Consider the following 19,361-nt stretch of genomic DNA (forward strand, 5'->3'; position numbering starts at 1 on the left):
AACAAAGTAGTACCTGATATGTTGTGTATTCTTGTTGAAAGTTTATATCACTGTTGTGGAGAAATAGGAACACTTTTACACTGTTGGTGGGAGTGTAAATTAGTTCAACCATTGTGGAAGACAGTGTGGCAATTCCTCAAGGTTCTAGAACTAGAAATACCATTTGACCCAGCGATCCCATTACTGGGTATATACCCAAAGGATTATAAATCATTCTACTGTAAAGACACATGAACACGTATGTTTATTGCAACACTATTCACAATAGCAAAGACTTGAAACTAACCCAAATGTCCATCAGTGGTAGACTGAATAAAGAAAATATGGCACATATACACCATAGAATACTATGCAGTCATAAAAAAAGATGAGTTCATGTCCTTTGCAGGGACATGGATGAAGCTGGAAACCATCATTCTCAGCAAACTATCACAAGGACAGAAAAATCAAACACCACGTGTTCTCACTCGTAAGTGGGAGTTGAACAATGAGAACACATGGACACAGGGTGGGGAACATCACACAGCGGGGCCTGTCGGGGGGTGGGGGGCTGGGGAAGGGATAGCATTAGGAGGAATACCTAATGCAAATGTCGAGTTGATGGGTGCAGCAAACTAACATGGCACATGTTTACATATGTAACAAACCTGCACGTTGTGCACATGTACCCTAGAACTTAAAGTATAATAATAAAAAGAAGTCTACATTATTGTGTTCTATGCCATATTAAGATTTAGTTTCAAATACGTGCTAGAGGTTTTTTTTTTTTTATCATTTCTCTGACTAGATTGCAAGGCAGTTCTCTTTTAGCCAATAACATACTGTGGGGGAAAAAAGAAAGACAATGTCTCTTTTCTCTGTGCTCTGCAACTGCATATTTCCTTGGCTATGTCTCTCTCTGATGATCCTTGATCCAAATGGTGATGCTGTATCTATAGTAGACACTGAGCCACAAAGCAGCCACAACTATAGAGATTGGCTGGTGGGAAAAAAAAGTTTTCATTAAATACTTGCTAATTAAGTAGCACGGATAAATTTCAGGTTTGTGAATTACTACCATCTTTTGTTTCGGATAGAGGTATTCTTGGTCTCCGTAACACAGAAGCTGTGTCTATGCAATGACAAAATAGCCATCAATTAAGTTTTTGAAAAAAAAATCAATTCTCAATCCAATAGAGGAAAAAAATAAAATAGGTTTTTGGACTCACATAGACAATGCAGTTGGCTACCTTTGACTTTTTCCTTTTCAACTTCGTGCTTTGTTATCTTGTAGACAGGAAACATTTTAGGGGTAGCTACAGGATTTCATGCTAAACTCTGCTGGATACAAGAAGAATATGCTAAGACCTTCAGCCTTCAAGATTATTCAGTATTTAGGAAGATAAAATAAATACATAAAAAACTGAAGTGAATCCATCATTGTCAAATATTATAATGCAAAGATTTCACAAAAGAGCATCTCACAGACTGATTTCTAAATATTATCCATAATCAAAGCTGTATACTCAGCTGATGGGAACACTGCTAAGAACTGATGTGTCCAGCAGTATGGGCTAGCAGACCAATGGGAAGTCCAGTTTAAATGAGGAAGAGATTTCAATTGGGAAACTAACTTTTGTTAAGCTTCAAAGTTGTATCTGTATCCCTTCCAGATTGCACAACCCCTTAGATTTACTTGTAGTGTTTGGAAAGATGCAGGTACAATTTGTGACCAGAAAGAAAATGGTGTTACAGTCAGATCACCACAAATACTCATGGGGTCCCAATAACAGTGTGTAGAATGTTTCTTTACTTTTTTCTGCCCATCATCATCAGCCTGTACCACACACCTCACTGAACATCCTTCTTCCAGTCTTCTGCTTCCTCTTCCCGCTCAGCCTCTTCCACAACTCGCTCAGTCTTTTCTGCCTTTATGCCATCTCCAATGAGCTCCAGTTTTCACAGTATTGAACTTTGCTTCTGTTTTGACCATAGATTAGCCAAAGCAAGCCTTCCTGTGGGTTGCTGGTGAAGACTTCATTTCAGACGTTGCAAGGTGGTAGCCCCCCTGTTGAAACCAGCCTAGTAACACACTTTGTGTTGGCCTACACAGTGTGTTACTGTTTTAAATTAGTTGCCATCTTTAAAAATCAGGAAATATTCAGCTTCTTTCTTTATTAGAATATCCACATTCCAACAAGAAAATTGACAGCTCGCCTTTAGATGGATATATGCTTTTTTGATTCCTCAGACTACAGTATCTGTGAGACAAATAAAATTTTATTGTTAGTGACCACCTCTCCTAGTATAATACAGACTCATTATGTTTTCTAAAAAATCCCTGTCTCTACTCTGCCTTTCTGAAGACCTTCCCAAGGTCTTCCACAGCGACTGAATAACACACACTTATTTTGTCAAATGACTAGATTACCACAGAAGTAGTTACTATGTGATGTACTAATCACTTACTAATGTGTGTTGAAACAAATGTATCTTCCACAGGGAAAAAAAAAAGGTGAATGCTGGAAAAATCTCAGTCCGTAAATACGTCTTATTTTCTTTTCAGCCTCCAGAATAAATTTCAAATCCTCAGACTGAGGAAATGCAAAGCCCTTCACCTGTGACTTGCTGTCACTCGAGAATTAACTTCCATCTCCATTGCTACCACCCTAGTCCTGATTAGCTGCAGTAAATTCCAAGAGATCTCCTTAATTTGTGTATTTTCCCTCCACACTCAACAGTTCCTTCTCCACACAGCAGCCTAGGTGTTCCTTCTGAAATGTAATGTAGATAACATCACTCCTCTGCATAAACCCCCCCAGTGGTGTCCCATTGCATTTAGAATAAACTCCAAAATGTAGCCATAATCCTCAAGAACCCATGTCATCTTGCTTTCATCTGTCTCTGCCCTCAACTATTATCATTCTCACCACTGGCCATGGCTATTCTGCCACACTGGCCTTCCTGTCCATCCAACAAGCCTGTTTTTTCAATGGCCTTGCAGCTCCCTCTCCCTAGGCCATCTCACGGCTAGATCCTTCTCCTTCTTCCAGTTTCACATCAAATTTCACTTCAGAGAAGTCTTTCCTGACCTACCGATTCTAAGGTAACTTCTCCCAATCCTGTCATTTCTTATTTCATTCATTATTTCATTTTTATTGTATAGCACCTCTCACCGTTATCTTATTTGTGTACTTACGTATTACCTGTGTCCACTCTCTAAAATGCATGCTAGACTTGGGTGCCTAGTCTGCTTGTTCAGCTCTGTATGTCCAGAGCCTAGAGCAGCCCCGGGAATATAATAGATGCTCATTGTTTAAAGTTTGCACCCTACACCTTGTTCACCAAACTGAATAAAATGTTTTTTCCCTAAAAATTTCCCTACTATTTCCCATCTCTCTACATTTATTTACTCATGCTACTCTCTTAGCCAAAACTTCCCTTTGCCAGTTTCTCTCATTGTCTAAATTCTTCCTGTCCTTCAAGACTTAACTTAAATATCATTTAATTCATGAAAATTTTGCTAACTCTTTAAACTAGTTTTGCTGCCTCCCTCCTCCAAACCTTTATGGCACTCCTCTTATCTTTTTGATGTGCCATTTAGTAAATTATGTCATATATTTTAATTATGCATATAGCATTTTATTCCCAGCTCAAAATGTTTAACCATTTGTCTCATTTATCTAGCACCTAGGACAGCGGCTTGCCTTACTCATACACTCAGTAAAAGTTTTATAATAAATAAGTTGAACAGATGGATAAATTCTACTCCTAGAGACGTAACTCTATGAGAAATGAATAAGGTGCCTAAACTTCATGGTCATGGAAGATGTTCAATTCATCACCAATTTTTTGAAAGACAGAGAAAATAAACAATTTCCTTCAGATTTTTCTATCACTGACTTTAGTAACCTTATTCATAATTTTTAGTGCCTTAGAAGCCAACAAGTTTTGTGTCCCAACTATAAGGAAATTCTTCTTAAAAAAATTAGCAAGTGACTCTCAGAAATGCCAATAAACAACAACAACAACAACTGGCAGAGCCGCCTGTGTGGATGTTGCCAGGAGCAACTTACTGACTAAATCAATTGAGTTATATTGAAGTAGTTAGTCAAAGATCTTCATTTCTATCTTGGCACAAGAACAAAAATGTGGAACACAATATCCAGATGGCAAGTAAACAACATCGTTGTCATTTTCAAGTAGAAAAAGTAAAATTAGGTTTCTGCAGAAACAAGGGAAATATTAGGGGAATGAGGAATACCTTATAAGACAATCTTGACCTCATGTAAACCACATGTTACAGAAAATAGCAAGTATGGAATCTGTCTCTGACACTTCTGAATTTATTACTTAATAATAACAACTAAATTTTAAAGCACTTTGTATACATCAGGCACAGTTCAAAGTTCTTCTTTATATATACCAATTCGTTTATTTTTTAACTTTTATTTTAAGTTCAGCATGTGCAGGTTTGTTTTATAGATAAATTCATGTCATGGGAGTTTGTCGTCACCCAGGTATTAAGACTAGTACCCATTTTGTGAGTACTCAGATTATTTTGTCACCCAGGTATTAAGACTAGTACCCATTACCCATTCTTTCTCATCCTCTCCTCCGTCTTATGTGTTCATGTATTCTCATTATTTAGCTCCCATTTATAAGTGAGAACATGCAGTATTTGTTTTTTTGTTTACTGCATTAGTTTGCTAGAGATAAAGGCCTCTAACTCCATCAATATTCCTGCAAAGGACATGAGTTCAATCTTTTTATATCTGCATAGTATTCCATGGTGTATATGTATCACACTCTCTTTATCCAGTCTCCCATTAAAGAGCATTTATGTTGACTCCATGTCTTTGCTATTGTGAACAGTGCTGCAGTGAATATGCATATGCATGTGACTTTATAATAAAATGATTTACATTCCTTTGGATATATACCCAGTAATGGAACTGCTGGATCAAAAGCTAATTCTGTCTTTAGGACTTTGAGGAATTGCCACACTGTCTTCCACAATGATTAAACCAATTTACACTCCCACCAACAGTATATAAGCATTCCTTTTTCTCTGCAACCTTGTCAGCATCTGTTGTTTTTGGACTTTTTAATAATAGCCATTCTGACCAGTGTGAGATGGTATCTCATTGTGGTTTTGATTTTCATTTCTCTAATGGTCAATTATGTTGAGCTTTTTTTCATACACTTGTTGGCCACATATATCTCCTTTTATCTCTTCTTTTAAAAATTGTCTGTGCATGTACTTTGCCCACTTTTTAATGGGGTTGTTTGGGTTTTTCTTGTAGATTTAAATTCTTTATAGATGCTGGATATTAGACCTTCGTCAGATGCATAGTTTGCAAAAATTTTCTCCCATTCTGTAGATTGTCTGTTTACTCTGTTGATAGTTTATTTTGCTGTGAAAAAGCTCTTTAATTAGATCTCATTTGTCAATTTTTGCTTTAGTTACCATTTCTTTTAGTGTCATCAACATGAAATCTTTGCCCATTTCTATGTCCAGAATGGTATTGCCTAGGTTGTCTTCCAGAGTTTTTATAGTTTTAGGTTTTACATTTAAGTCTTTGACCCATCTTGAGTTGATTTTTGTACATATACCAATTCATTTAATCAGCCAAAAAAACTATAAATATTATTACTATTTTATTATTATTTTAGTAATATCATATACTACATTATGGGACAGATACTATCACATTATCATCATCTCCATTTAATGGATGAGGAAATAAAGCACAGAAAGGTTCAGCCCTTGTCCAAGGTCACCCAGCTGGTCAGTGGTAGCTCTGGGAGGTGAATCCATTTAGTCTGACTCCAGAGTCCACACCCTAACCATTTCACTGTCATTTTTCTCCAGTTTGTTCTATAATTGTTCCAAAATATCTCATTTACCTAAAGCAAGCCTATGTCTTTTCACAGTCAAGATAATGGAATTGCTAAACCCATAGAAGAAAGTTCACGGCAAAATTTCAAAGATGATAAAAAGCATCTTTCTCTTCTGCTACAGGACCTTTGGGAACTACACTGGCAGTGAACTGAGAACCTTGGTTCACTTGAGAACATCCCACAAACGGAGGAGCAGCATAGCATATATGCCCTAAATTTCCTCATAGTCTTATTCTGAACAACTTCCAGCAGCATAGGAAGAACCAGTCTGCATCGAGACAGGTTCTTGTGTTTTAATTTGGGCTGCCTTGAAAAAAAGAAAAAAAAAAAATGAATCTGGACAGGTCCAATGAAATCACTCTTTTCTGTAAGGACTATTTCCAGATTGGAGAGTGTATTAGTCCATTTTCTCACTACTGATAAAGACATACTGAGACTGGGCAATTTACAAAAGAAAAAAGTTTAATGGAGAACTCACAGTTCCACGTGGCTGGGGAAGCCTCACAATCATGGCAGAAGGCAAGGAGGAGCAAGTCACAACTTCTGTGGATGGCAGCAGGCAAAGAGCGCTTATGCAGGAAAACTCCTCCTTATAATAACCATCAGATCTTGTGCAACTTACTCACTATCATGAGAACATCATGGGAAAGACCTGCCCCCATGATTCAATTACCTCCCACCAGGCCTCTCCCACAAGACATGGGAATTCAGGATGAGATTTGGGTGGGGACAGAGCCAAATCATATCATTCCACACCTGGCCCCTCCCAAATCTCATGTCCTCACGGTTCAAAACCAGCCATGCCTTCCCAACAATCCCCCAAAGTCTTAACTCATTTCAGCATTAACTCAGAAGTCCACAGTCCAAAGTCTCATCTGAGACAAGGCAAATGCCTTCCACTTATGAGCCTGTAAAATCAAAAGCAAGTTAGTTACTTTCTAGATATAATGGGGGTACAGGCATTGGATAAATACAACCATTCCAAATGGGAGATACTGGCCAAAACAAAGAGGTTACAGGCCCCATGCAAGTCCAAAATCCACTGGGGCAGTCAAATCTTAAAGCTCCAAAATGATCTTTGACTCCATGTCTCACATCCAGGTCACACAGATGCAAGAGGTTGGTGCCCATGGTCTTAGGCAGCTCCATCCTTGTGGGTTTGCAGGGTACATCCTCCCTCCCAGCTGCTTTCATGGGCTGGCATTGAGTGTCTGCAGCTTTTCTAGGCACATGGTGCAACCTGTCAGTGGATCTCCCCTTCTGGGGTCTGGAGGACAGTGGCCCTCTTCTCACGGCTCCATTAGGCAGCATCTCAGTAGGACTGCTGTGCGGGGGCTCCTTGCATATCTTCAAATACAACCTGATGTTTATACTAAATAAAAACTTTTCTAGCATTATTATTGTTATCATTTCCCTTCTGCACTGCCCTAGCAGAGGTTCTCCATGAGGGCCCCACCCCTGCAGCAAACTTTTGCCTAGTCATCCGGGCATTTCCATACATCTTCTGAAATCTAGGCAGAGGTTCCCAAACCTCCATTCTTGACTTCTGTGCACCAGCAGGCTCAACACCATGTGGAAGCTGCCAAGGCTTAGGGCTTCTACCTCTGAAGTAACAGTCCAAGCTGTACCTTGGTCCCTTTTAGTCATGGCTGGAATGGCTGGGACACAGGGTGCCAAGTCCCTAGACTGCACACAGCATGGGGACCCTAGGCAGGGTCCATGAAACCATTTTCTCCTAGGTCCCTGGACCTGTGATGGGAGGGTCTGCCATGAAGACCTTTGACATGCCCTGCAAACATTTTCTCCATTGTCTCGGCAATTAACATTTGGCTCCTTGTTACTTATGCAAATTTCTGCAGCCAGCTTGAATTTCTCCTGAGAAAATGGGTTTTTCTTTTCTATCACTTTGTCAGGCTGCAAATTTTCTGAACTTTTATGCTCTGATTCCCTTATAAAACTGAATGCCTTTAACAGCACCCAGGTCATCTCTTGAAAGCTTTGCTACTTAGAAATTTCTTCTGCCAGATACCCTAAATCATCTCTCTCAAGTTCAAAGTTCCACAAATCTCTAGGGCAGGGGCAAAATGCTCCCAGTGTCCTTGCTAAAACATAACAAGAGTCACCTTTGCCCCAGTTCCCAAGAAGTTCCTCATCTCCATCTGAGACTACCTCAGCCTGGACTTTATTGTCCATATTTCTATCTGGCTTTTGGTCAAAGACATTTAACAAGCCTCTAGGAAGTTCCAAACTTTCCCACACTTTTCTCTCTTCTTCTGAGCCTTCCAAATTGTTCCAACCTCTGCCTGTTACCCAGTTCCAAAATTGCTTCCACATTTTCAGATATCTTTTCAGCAGTGCCCCACTTTACTCCTGCCAATTTACTGTGTTAGTCTGTTTTCATGCTCCTGATAAAGACATACCCAAGACTGTGCAATTTACAAAAGAAAAAGGTTTAATTGGACTTACAATTCCACATGGCTGAGGAGGCCTCACAATCACGGCAGAAGGCAAGGAGGAACAAGTCACATCTTATATGGATTTCAGCAGGCAAAGAGAGCTTGTGCAGGAAAACTTCCGCTTATAATAACCATCAAATCTTGTGAGATTTACTTGCTATCACAAGAACAGCATGGGAAAGACCTGCCCCATGATTCAATCACATCCCACTGGGTCCCACTTACACCACATGGAAATTCAAGATGAGATTTGGGTGGGGACAGAGTCAAACCATATTAGAGAGCAAAATTGAGCCTAATAAGAAAGGTTTCTAGAGAAAGAATATTATGCTGTGTTTAAGAGAAACTACACTTCTACTTGAAGAAAGACTGTTTCTTTGGCAACTAGAGGGACTATATTATATTACTCAGATGATGGCTTCATATGGTAGGTCTTTAACACTGTAGAGTAATAGTCCCCAACATTTTTGGCACTAGGGACCGGTTTTGTGGAAGACAATTTTTCTGCAGAGGAGTGGGGGCATGGAGGAAGAAGGTGTTGGCGAGGAAGGTTTCCAGATGGAACTGCTCCACCTCAGATCATCAGGCATTAGATTCTCATAAAAAGTGGGCAGCTTAGATCCCTCACGTGCACTATTCACAATAGAGTTTACGCTCCTATGTAGCTGCTGATCTGACAGGGGCAGAGCTCAGGTGGTAATGCTCTTGCTTGCAGGCTGCTCACCTCCTGCTGTGTGGCCTGGTTCCTAACAGGCCACAGACCAGTACCTGGTCTGGGAGTTGGTGACCCCTGATGTAGAGAGTAACTGTGAAGGCCTTGGGCCTTCAGAGATGGCTCTGCACAAAAGAACCCCATTAGACCAGTTCAGGGGACTCCTACAGACTCTTCCTGGGTCCTTCTCTTTCTTCGTTGTCAGCCCCTCTTTGTTCTCATCTAGGCATCTCCACACACTGACCTTCACACTGGTGTCCTCCTAGGTAACCTGATTTCCAAGCACCCTCACCTTGTGTCTAACTTCAATCATCCAGTTCCTCACCCTCCTCCTTAGCATAAGCAAGGGCAAGGTTTTGAAATCACACCTTGACGTCTACATTTTTATTCTTCTTTTCTCTCATTAGAAACAAAAATGGCTTTCTACTTTGTTTCTCCAAGGGCTTTCTAACCTCCCCCCACCCCACCACCACATTAAAAAAGAAAAAACAGCCTGTGTAACTGATTCTTCCCCTATAAAGTTTTCAGCCATATATAAATCACCACTCCAAGAAATATTATCTTAAACTTAAGAGTTTAATAAAATATAAATAGCTACCTTGAACTTTAGATTAAATTTTATTACTCTGAAAGAAGTATGCAAATTCCAAGTAACAACTCAAGAGAAAAAAATGAAAAAAGCCATTATTTTTTCAATTATTCCAAAGAACCTTATATCAAAGTCACTTTGATTTAAAAACTTCAAAGACACAGAGATTTCATTTATTGAAGGGCCAATCAGTCAGTAATATTGATAAAATTATCCTTATCCTTAGAAGAGATTAACCCTGGATTTTAACCATCCTACAACTTCTTAAAGTGATCTTGGTCCATATTTGTCATCAGTAGCCAACTCGTTTGCTCTTGGATATTACATACAAACTAATATTGAATAGACCTTTATCACCACCTTGAACATACTATTCTGAGATGAGACTAATTCTGGTTTTTTATCGTAACTTCTACCAAGTTCAGTTTGTTCAATTTGATTAATGTATTCAGTTTAGTATGGATAATATATTTCAGAGAAAGACTAAAATTTACTCCTGCACTTAAATCTCTTTCTTTGTATAACTTCTTTCTGCCTTTCCTTGCATATCTTCAAATATAACCTGATGTTTATACTAAATAAAAACTTTTCTAGCATTATTATTGTTATCATTAATGTTTTTATTGTTCACTTAATCCTTTTTACTTTCTTTCAAGCAGCACATTTCTCCTTTTGCTGCACAACTAACCTAACGTGTTATTTTGTATCTACTGGATATTACAATTCCCATGTAGTATCTCCCACCCTCATTGTAGCTTATACATATTAAATTTAATCTCCACCATCTCCAAAAGTGTGTTTTATCACCTTAAGACCGTGTCCTCTGATCTTCTTCACCTGCATTTATCCTTTTGATGGACTCATCAAGTCCAGGTTCTGGTCAAACCCACCTCTTTCACCTCTATTCCTCAGCACATTAGTTTCACATTTCAAACCAACTCCAGGCATCCCAAGTGGATGTCCAGCAACAACCTCAAACTCAAAAGGCCTAAAATTCAATACACTGTATTTCATCTTAAACAGAACCCTTTTACAACCATTTGATTTTAAGTATTTAAGAATCAAAACTGAGAGATGTCTCTAATCTTCCCCCGTGGTTCTCTGATTTTCCATCTGCCACCTCTCAGAATCACCCTTTCATCTGTATTCCAATGGTCACTAAGGTCATATCCTTACCACTTGACACATGAACTGATTTTCAAGGTCAGGTCTCCCCACTCCAATCCAGCCTGAATACAAAGTATGAGAAAAGAATACTTTCATTGGATCACTCCCCATTCAAGAACCTTCAATGTTTCCCTACCTTTGACTGCACTACCACTACAGTGCCAACTCTCCTGACTTTCAGATGCTCAACTCATTCTCTAATTATCCACAATGTACACTCTCATCTCTTAGGCTGTCTCCACACTGCCCTCCAAATCTTTTGCATGTATTACTTCTACCTCCTTCCAGACTTATCTCAAATTCTACCTTTAGAAAGCTTTTTCTGCTTATCCCAAGTTCTACTATATTTATTCTTTGAATAGCTACTACATACTTAGTTGGCTTTTGTCACCAAATGCTCAAAGTTTCTCAGCTCCTCTTGCATGTTCTTGGTTGCCCCTAGGATGATGCCGCATTCATAACATTTGAAGCAACTCTTCTACAAATACTTTATAATCAAAGACTGGGTTAATCAGCACAGATTGTCTTCACAAGCAAGTGGACTCTGGGCACCCTCTAGGGTAAAATTGTTCATACAGTATATAACTTATTCTAGCTGTACAACCACTAACATCCAGCAATTCCTGCAAAAACAGAGGCTTTTCAAAATAAAGCTTCTGTTTTTGCAAGCATGGCCCTCCTTGATCCTATGTATAACAGCCTTCCAAACTGATATCTTTATCTACCCCTGCTCCCATCCTTTACCTTAAGCATTCAACTCAACTCAGAGTTCTCCTATTATTGTTTGAAATTAGTTAAATACTAAAGTCAAACCATTAGAAAGTATGCAACAAAAAAGTCTAATCTAGTATAAAAGAAATAATAAAAGCAAATATAACCAAATTAGTAAGCAGAATCATATTCAAATTATAAATTAAATCCAAGAGCTGATTCATTGAGAAAAAAATTATAACAAACATAATTTTAGAAATTTAGACTGCATGTAAGTAAATGTAAAAAGCATAGAGAATATAAAAATTGATAAGGTGAGTTTTACAATTATTTGAAAGTATTATGTTTTTGTGGCCAAAAATCATATTTAAAAAAAGTTCAACATCACTGATCATTAGAGAAATGCAAATCAAAACCACAATAATATATCATCCCACACCAGTCAGAATAGCTATTATTAAAAAGTCAAAAACTAACAGATGCTGGCGAGGTTGCAGAGAAAAAGGAAGGCTTTACACTGTTGGTGAGAGCATAAATTAGTGTGACAATTCCTCAAAGGCCTAAAGACAAAATTACCATTTGACACAGCAGTTTCATTACTGGGTATATACCCAAAGGAATATACATCATCCTGTCATAAAGACACATACATGTCTATTAGGCATGCCATTTAGGCAACCTAAATGCCTATTAATGGTAGACTGCATAAAGAAAGTGTGGTACATATATACCATGGAATATTATGCAGCCATAAAAAAGAATGAGCTCATGTCCTTTGCAGGAACATGAATGGAGCTAGAGGTCATTATTCTTAGCAAACCAATGCGAGAACAGAAAGCCAAATACTGCATATTCTCACTTATAAGTGGAAGCTAAATAACGAGAACATGGGGACACATAGAGGGGAACAACATGCACTGGGGCCTACCAGAGGGTGGAGGGTGGGAGGATGCAGAGGATTAGGAAAAGCAATTAATAAATACTCAGCTTAATACCTGGGTGATGAAATAATCTGTACAACAAACCCTCATGACACATGTTTACCTATGTAACAAATCTGCACATCCTGCGCATGTACCCCTGAACTTAAAAGTTAAAAAAAAAAAAAAAAGAAAGTATTATGTTCACCTCAATACCAACCTTTTTCAACCAGTTCAACTTCTCTCCTCTGCCTCTAGAATTGTAGCACTTATGTTCCATCTTAGGAAAATTGAAAACATAGCCACTGCGATCTTTCTTTGGAAGCCTCATTTATCTAGATCTCAATGAAATGATAACATTGTAAAACAAATAAATAAATAAATGACTTAAAGGAAACCTAGTTAGAAGAAATCATTAAAAAATTGAATAACTTCAAAAAAAAAAGTAACTTCTGAAAATGATCCAAAGCAGCTAGTTTTATGGGTGAGTTCTTTCAAATCCTCATCCAACGTAAGCTCCAGAAAACAGAAAAAAACTGTAAAGCACTCAATATATTTTAGGTAGCTAAACACTGTCCCATAATGAAATATGATGGAAGAAAAAATATTAAAACTACAGTTTTGCTTTATTTGTAAATATAGATTCAATAATCCTAATTTTTAAAAAAATTAACCAACTAGATTCTATGGTGTATTGCAAAGAATGCCCAATAATCAAAGTAGAGTTTATCATAGCAATATAAATTGGGTTTATCACTCAGAAAATAATTCATATATTAGTTCCACAGATCCAATTGGAAAAAAATGAAAACTCAAATAATTTCAATCCATGCTTTAAACTAGGAAGAGAAAAATTTCTTAAAATGAAAAATAAGGCCAATCTTACAATAGCCAGCACTATACTGATAAATATGATGAAGACACACTGTTTTACTGTTAACATTCAACATGGTTCTGGAAGGTCTAGTCAGTACGTTAAAATTTTGAAATCAAAAGAAAGGGTAAACTTTAGGATGTAGAAAATAAAACCACCACCATTTGCATGTGATATAATTATATATCAAAAAAATACTGAAACCATAAATAGCAAAGTTCAGTAAAGCAGAAGAACTGTAGACAAAAACGGAAAGCTCTCCAATATATTAGCCAACATTACCTAATAAGTACTATGAAGAAAACATTCTAATCCCAAATGCAACAAAACATCTCAAATGCCCAAAACTAAACTTATTGAATAATTTCTGAGATTACATCAATAAAATGGCCAAACTTTATAGAAATATATTTCTTTAATTTTTATAAATGGAAAAACACCATGTTCTTCCCTGGTAAGAGCTGATATTAAAAAGATGCCATTCTTTCCAAATCAATTTGTAGATTTCTTGCAAATTTAAAATTCAAATACCAATAAAATTTTTTGACTTGTCTAAATGATTCTAAGCTTCATCTGGAAAAATAAAATACTGAAACCAACTTTAAAAAAATTAAAGAAAAGAGTAATGAATAAGGATTTAGCTACTAGACATAAAAACTTTTATGAAACTACAATAATTTAGATGATGTGGTATAGCACAGGCCTTGACAGATTAATAGGACAGACTAGATAGTCCTGAAATAGGACTAAAAATATATAAAAACTTAATGAAGAATGATAAATGAAAAATCACATACCATAAAAATGTTGAAAGTAACATTGGTGAATATAAAACTGATTTAAAAGCAATAGAATATGTCACCAAGGAAAAGATACAGAGATTTAACTGCATAACATTTAAAATTTGTATATCACTGAAATAAAGCTTATCTAATGTAACATCAATGATATTTTAAAAGTTAATAACAAAACTCTTATCAGAAAACACCATAAAATTATTTAAAAGCAAATGGCAACCTTGAAAAAAAATTTGCAATACATATGACAAGTTAATGACTTTACTGCATATAAAAATATTCACATATCAATAAGAAAAATAAGAACATTCTATGTTTTCCTTTCCTATTGCTGTTGTAATAAATTATCACCAATTTAGTGGCTTACACCACACAAATTTATGCTCTTATGTTCCTGGCGGTCAGAAGTCTGAAAGCATTCTCACTGAGCTAAAGTCAAGATTTCAACAAGGCTAGCTTGTTCCTCGCTCTAGGAGAAAATTCTTTCCCTCCAGTTCCCAGTTTCTGTGGGCCACCTGCCTTTCTTGCCTTACAGCCTCTTCTTCCATCTTCAAAGCCAGCAATGTGATCATTCAAATCGCCCTCCTGTGACCTCAGCTTCCTTTGTCAATTCTCCTGCTCTGACTCCAACTCTCCTGTCTCCCTCCAATAATGACTCCACCTAAATAATTCAGAATAATCTCCTCATCTCAAGGTCCTTAATTTAATCACATCTGCAAAGTGCCTTTTGCCATGCAAGCAAACATATTCACACGTTCAGGGACAAGATTGTGGACATCTTTAAGAGCCCATATTCTTTCTGGCACACATCAATAGAAAAATGGATAAAGAAGAGACAATATATAGAATAAAAAAACAAATAAATGCCCAATAAACCCATGAAATACATATTCAATCTCACTAGAATTCTAACGACTAGAAAAGAAAACATGAGTTAGATACTTCTTTTGCCTGACAAATTGACAAAGATTTTTCTAAACTGTGAATGCATTTTCCGAAATGTGAATGCAAGAGAACAGTTTCCAAACCATTAGGTGATATGTGTCAAAAGCCTTAGAAAGTTCATGTCATTTAATCCCATAATTTTATCACTCAAAATTTTTCTTAAGGAATTACTTAGAGAGAGATTTAAAACATATCATATGACTATTATCCACAGGATTTTTTTTTTTTTTTTTTTTTGAGACGGAGTCTTGCTCTGTTGCCCAGGCTGGAGTGCAGTGGCCGGATCTCAGCTCACTGCAAGCTCCGCCTCCTGGGTTCACGCCATTCTCCTGCCTCAGCCTCCTGAGTAGCTGGGACTATAGGCGCCCTCCACCTCTCCCGGCTAGTTTTTTTGTATTTTTTAGTAGAGACGGGTTTCACCGTGTTAGCCAGGATGGTCTCGATCTCCTGACCTCGTGATCCGCCCGTCTCAGCCTCCCAAAGTGCTGGGATTACAGGCTTGAGCCACCGCACCCGACCTACCCACAGTATTTTTAAAGAGAAATAATTAGAAACTACATCCAACACCAAGGTATTGGCTAAATAAAATGTGAAAAAACTATACGATTGAATATTATGCAGCCATTAAAATTTGATCTTTAAAGATTTTTAATAATATTGAGAATATTCTCACAATAGACTGCTGAGGACAAAATATAAACAGGATCTAAAACTGCATGTACTATAAAATATATGCAAATAGAAGGCTAGAGATGGTTAACTCAGAATCATTGGATTATGAGTTATTTTTATTTTCTCTATTATACTTTTTATATTTGCTAAATTTTTAACATATAATATTACTGTTATAATCACTTTTTAAAAGGTAATTTAAAAATTTCAAAATGAAGGATGACAGATGTTGGCCATTGAGCCTTAGAATTCTAAGCAGGATGGAAAATAAAGTGTTTTATGCCCCCAAATGGCAGCTCCCACACATCAATCGGAGACCAGCCAAGCACATTATTCCTTTTAGAAGCAAAGCCAGACAGCACTGTGTGCAAAACAGTATCTCACAGTTACGTTCAGTTGCCAGGAGGGAGACAACACAGAACAAGTTCAGCATAGAACCCCAACTTCAAGTAGAAACAGGTTTTCCTCCTTGCTGTGGGCCTAGAAAGGATTACAAGCATATTGCAGAGCCCTCCAGAGTCAGAAGGGAAGAATAAAACAATATGAGTTTTAATTAAATTCTAACATAGGACATAGAAACTAGTTGGAATAACTGAAGAATACGCCAGATAAACACATCAGCCATAGCACAGTTCACAATACAACTTTCCATCGGGCAAAAAATACAAATGATAATTTTGATACAGACTCCTAGAAGGAACACCCATTCCAAATGTGAGTTAGCTCCTTCACATTGAAAAATATCATTTTCAATAAGCTAATGGAAAGTTAGCTTTAGAATAACAGGGACTTTTTAAAAACCCTGTTGTTTCATTACTATATGTCTGTTGACTTAAATAGTGCCTGTTGCCTAATGGGTACTCAATCGATAATTATTTAATTAAGGTTGGATCAATAGAATTACTATAAACCTTGATAGTCTAGGTTAATTGATATCACTTTCATAGGATTTGAACTCATAGCCAGTCAGAGCCAGCAGTGAGGAATTAATGAACACAACTTGTACTCTGAAGAGGATATTATGTTAGGAAAAATCCTATCTCAGTATCTGAAAAGGAAGGTAAATCTCTTCCAATTCAGGTCTGTTTAACACAAGAAAACTAATATCTGAGTCTAAAGTGAGTCACCCCAGGACACTTCCCTAATTGATAGCGGAACCGAGTCACTGCCACCTAGCGGAGGGCTCTGCTCCTCTCTCGCCCTTTCGCACACTGACTAGAGGGGTAGGTGGAAGTATATTCGGTGGGGCCCGCTGTGTGGCTCCTGCCTCACTCTCCTCACAGAATAGGACCACTCCCCAAGTTACCGCACACTCTACACCTGGCACCTGCCATTCTCATATTACTAACTCTAAAACTCGATGTGGGCTGCATTACTTTTGTCAAGACATGGCAAAGATCCTTTTTCAGATCAGTTGCCAACTGATTTTGAAACCAGCTCAAGGAATGTCCTTTCTGAAGGCACTGAATATTGCAAGCCTAGTAGACTTCCTTCTCCTTGTAATTGTGTTATTCATCCTCGAAGTCTCTACATTTGACATTTTGCCATTGTCGGCTCATTAAATAAATTACTTATTAAAATAAAAGAGCATCCTGCATTAAGCGCCCGGCCTGCTGACATCGAGCTGAGGAATGATTCCAATCGGTTTTCAGTGTCATCTGATTGCGTCGAGCCAGCCTGGCTGTCAGCCCCCAAGCAGCCCTACGGAGCCCAGGAACACACAGAAATTGAGAGTACGGGTAAACAGTAAGGCCTGCTTCCAGCGAAGGGGGACACTTTTACAATCGGAGGGTCAAAAACATACTGTGATGCCATTTGTGGGCCACTTTGTGTTCTTAGCGAAAATCTTTAATTTGCAGATTTCTTTTCTTATATTCAAGGAAAAGACCTGGCAGGATCTCTCCTAGATAGAAGATGACAGTAACCCACCAGAAACAGGGACAACACCATTATGAACGAACTTTAAGGCAAAGGAAAGACTTGAATTCCCTTTCCTCTCACCTCAAAATCCTTTTCCAAAACGAAAATTCAAGCAGCAAACATAACATTTGAAACATGAGATGCTCCCTCCCCCTCCGTTTTCATCTGTTCCTGTGGAATGTGAAGCAGCAAATGTAGATTTCTGTGATTTCTGTGCAAGGAAAATTGGAGCAGATAAGGTCTTAGCTGAGCTGGGAATGTGATAAATATTTTCATGGACTGCTGAATCTCACTAATTGGATACTTCAATGAAACCTGAGGTATCTCTTCCTAACTTCTAACACCCTTTTAACCCTTACAACTTGAATGGGCAATTTTTTAAACAGAAGAATGTGTGATCCAAGAAAATCTATTTTTTTCTTCAAACAGAAAGCCCAGTGGTAAATTAATAACAGCTCCTAACAAAGAAAGGATGATTGGTTTTTTTCTGCTGCCTTCAGAACAGCTAATAAAGACTATTTCTTCCCAGTGTTCTCTCAAAATGAAAGGAACATAAATTGGACGTTAAGTACTAAGGAAATGCCCACTAGTTCTTTCTCACTTCTCCCCCACCATCCTCATCCTACCATTTCCTCTGTTAACAAACTAGGCAGAAAGATGTCTCCTCCTATTGTACCTAAACAAATCAGTGTACAGGGAAGTGATTTATCATTCATGAAAAGCAATCAGATTGCTTGGGGCTGACAGCTGTTCCCAAAATGCAGCTGAGAAACAGACCTTTGGCAAAGAGTAAAATTTGGAACAAAATCATATTACTGTACTTCAGCTGGCAACACAAAAGGCTGACAGTGAGCTTAATAAACAAAATACCATGCAGCTCGAAATATATTAGCTAGTCTACATTTATGAACAAAAATGGTCACTTCTCCCATTTTTTTTCTAAGTTACTTTCAGTCAAACTAAATACCTAGCAAAAGCAAAATGCTCTCTTTAGGTTTTTTTTTCTTTTTTCTTTTTTTAAGATTTAGGCAAATTTTTGGTAAAGACTTTTTTCCCACACAATTCATTATGGGAAATGGACCAGAGGGAGGGAAAAATGATGAAACATGCACAAAGGTTAAAGAGGGACACAGCTTTTACTAGAAAAGGAAGAATTCCAGTATATTCTGGCTTCCGAGCCATAATTCATTTCATTTTCCGTGTTGAGAATGCTTTCTCATATCTCTCTGCCTGTGTAAGATCTAGCTATCCTTTCAAACAAATTTAGATCGTCATCTAACCTCAAAAATGCTACAATTCTGAAATGATTTTCCTGACTGCTCTGGCCCCCAATGATCTCAACCTCCCTTGAATTCTGTAACATTTCTTTCAGTACCCTTGCTCTCTTTCCCCTTCTGTCCCCTCATGTCTAACCTCTTTCTGCACAGCCCCCACCACCAATTTAATCACATTGAACCCCTTGCTCTATGTCCAATGCAAAATATATTTTTTCATACCTCTGTGTTTCTTTAACCACTGATTCCTTGGCAAAGAAATCTCCTCCACCTCTTCTTCATGACCAATCATATTCACAATTTAAGACTTACTTCAGGGCCAGGGATCAGTGGCTCACACCCATAATTCCAAAGCTTTAGGAGGCCAAGGCAGGAGGATCACTTGAAGCCAGGAGTTCTAGACCAATCTGGGCAACATAACAAGACCCCAATCTTTCTCTC

This window comes from Trachypithecus francoisi, unplaced genomic scaffold (assembly GCF_009764315.1).
Source record: "Trachypithecus francoisi isolate TF-2019V2 unplaced genomic scaffold, Tfra_2.0 Lachesis_group13, whole genome shotgun sequence".
NCBI classification, from domain to species: domain Eukaryota; kingdom Metazoa; phylum Chordata; class Mammalia; order Primates; family Cercopithecidae; genus Trachypithecus; species Trachypithecus francoisi.